Below are 2,810 nucleotides of genomic sequence, written 5' to 3'. Positions count from 1 at the left end.
GTGGTCCGGCGGAACTTCGACATTTTCTAGTGGTTTTGATGGAAGTCTAGCATCAGGCGGTTATCTGGCAGAAGTTTGATGTCAAGCGGTGGTTTGGTGGAAGTCCGGCGTCAGGCGGTGGTTTGACAGAAGTCTAGCGTCAAGCGGTTATCTTAACAAAAGTCCGACAGAACTCTGGCATCGGGCACTGGTCCAGTGGAACTCTGGGGTTAGGTAGTGGTCCTAACAAAATTCCAGCATCATGCAATGGTCCTAAAGGAAGTTCGACATCAGGAGGTGGTCTGGAAGAAGTCCAGCATCAAGCAGTGGTTCGACGGAAGTCCGATATCATGCGGTGGTCCTAATGGAAGTCTGATGTCAGGTGATGGTCCTGACAAAAGTTTGATGTCACGTGGTGGTCCTGACGAAAGTTTGGTGTCAGGCAGTGGCCAGCGAAAGTCCAGCGTAGGGCAGTGGTCCGACGGAACTGCGACATTGGGTAATGGTATGACAGAAGTCTGGCATCTGGCAGTGGTCTGGTGGAAGTCCAGCATCCGGTGGTGGTATGGGGAAAGTCCAGTGTCGGGCGATGGTCTCAGTGTAGGGTGGTGGTCCGGTATTCAAGGAGGAATGAGGAGGCAAGAGAGATCTCGGATCTCTCTCTTGTTTCCTTGCTTGGGCCCCCCTTTTATGAGAAGTGAGGGGTCTATTTATAGATTTTTTAAAGTGGCACGGTCCATAAATAAGAGGAAGATCAAGGGTAAATGAAGAGTGGTTTGGATGGATGATCGATGTTGAATTCCTTGATCATGAACCGTTCGCTAGACATTTGAAGGTCTTAGTGATATCAAAATTCTGTGATCTTGAGCTTGTTGGACTTTTCTCTTCGAGCCGCTCGACTTGACTATAAGCATGTCATGTTTAGAAACCATTTGGTAATCCAAATTGTGGTTTGAGCCTTCCAACGTTGCTCCGGGTCCTTGATTTGGACCCATTTGGACTTGGATTAAGTCTAATTCGGTGTCGTTGTGTTCATATTTTTTTAAATGTTCAGTTTGGCTATAAGTCTGCTGAAATTGGAGTTCAGATGATCCCAATTTTAATTTTTGAAGTTTCCAACTTGATTTTGCCTCGACATTTAGGTCCAATCAAGATAATTTTTTGATGATGTTGTTGACCTTATTTTTGCCTAAACCTAGGGTCAAAGGGTTGACTTGGTCAAATTGACCAAGCTAAGCCCTAAGACCACCTCCCTTAAGTTCAGTGGGTCAAACCAAACCTGTTCAATCCAGGCCCAAGCTTTGGGTCAACCTGGTTGACTAGGTTAACTTAGGTTGACCCAATTGATCCATACCCTCTCCCTTTCAATTTTAAATTGATTCCAATGCTTCTCAAGTTCAATTATCATCTCCCTGGACCCATTGGGCCCAGACCCTTGCCTTGAGTCAACCTTGGTTGACCCAATTAGCCATATGCATCTAAATTAATTTAAATTCAATTTCAAACATCCCTTGGATTAAACCCTCTATCACTTGGGTCTAATTGACTAGGTGGACCAAGTTAAACTTTGACTTGGTCAACCCAAGTCTTCCTTGGGTAAAATTAATCTATTTAGGTCAATTTGATCATATTTAAAGCCCTAAATACATTACTAATGAGCTTGAATTCAAAGCCATGGCTAATCCCTCTTATTTCCCTCCTAATCATCTCTAGGGTTGATCCTAGATGTCAATCTCAAGCCCCAGCCTTTAAATAGGAAGATTAGGGTTTCATTCAAGGGATCTTGCATTCTATTCTCCCCAAGAGCCTCCAAGCTCGAGACTTTTGGTGTTTGGGCTCCTTGAACCTCTCTCCACATTCCTCCACCCAAATCCACTGTCAAACTCTCGCTAGCGGCAAGATCTCCGGCAAATCGAAGCTCCAAACTTTCTAAGAAGTTTTGCATTCGATCTAAGTGTTGGGAGCTTGTGGAATCTTCTAAAACTTTATTCTTGGATAGCCTATAAGTTTAGAGAACCCAAGATCTACTGAATTCATCTATTGGATTGAGGTAAAATCCTAACCCTAGGCTAGAGCACTTAGATCTTTTTAACTTTTCGAAAAGCCTCTTTTATGCCAAAAAAATCCCCCCATTATTTTTTTCCATACACTTGATATGTGTTTAAAATTTTATTAAGATTGATAGTGTATCTAGGGAGAATGAGACAGTTTTCATTTGTAGGGTTTCAGATCATGCAGTGCTTGTGTAATAAGTGGTCCGGACCGTTGATCTTATGATCAACGATCCAGATCTTGCCTTTTGGCGTGTGCATCTGACCGCGAAAGCCCTCGGTTGGATCAAGAGCTCGTTTAACTCGTTCTTCATCATTGATCTAGCACCGCACAAGATCGAACAACATACTGCCTAATGTTGACTCATTTATGTAATAACGCGTGGGTCCTGCACATTAAATGCTAATGATTTTCGGAGGCACAATCATTGACATTTAATGTTAACGCTGTGCAATCATTTCCGCAGACCACGTATTCAATCCCGAGTCGCCATGTCACCTAACCGCCATCATTTTAATTAATTTAAAATTATTTTTTTTAATATAGATTTCTTTGAAAATTAATTTAAAATTAATTTAGAAAATTATTATCTTTAATATAAACGTAAAATTAACTTAAAATATTAAGTATATTTTAAATTATTTTTGGTTATTAAATATTTTTTTTAAATTAATAATTAATTATAATTGATTAAAAATATTTTATAAAATTTAAAATCCTATTTTAATATATATTTTTTATAATTCCATAGAAATATTTAATATATTTTAATCAAATAT

This window comes from Dendrobium catenatum, unplaced genomic scaffold (genome assembly GCF_001605985.2).
Source record: "Dendrobium catenatum unplaced genomic scaffold, ASM160598v2 fragScaff_scaffold_231, whole genome shotgun sequence".
In the NCBI taxonomy this organism is placed as follows: Eukaryota; Viridiplantae; Streptophyta; class Magnoliopsida; order Asparagales; family Orchidaceae; genus Dendrobium; species Dendrobium catenatum.
This window is presented reverse-complemented; position numbering follows the sequence as displayed.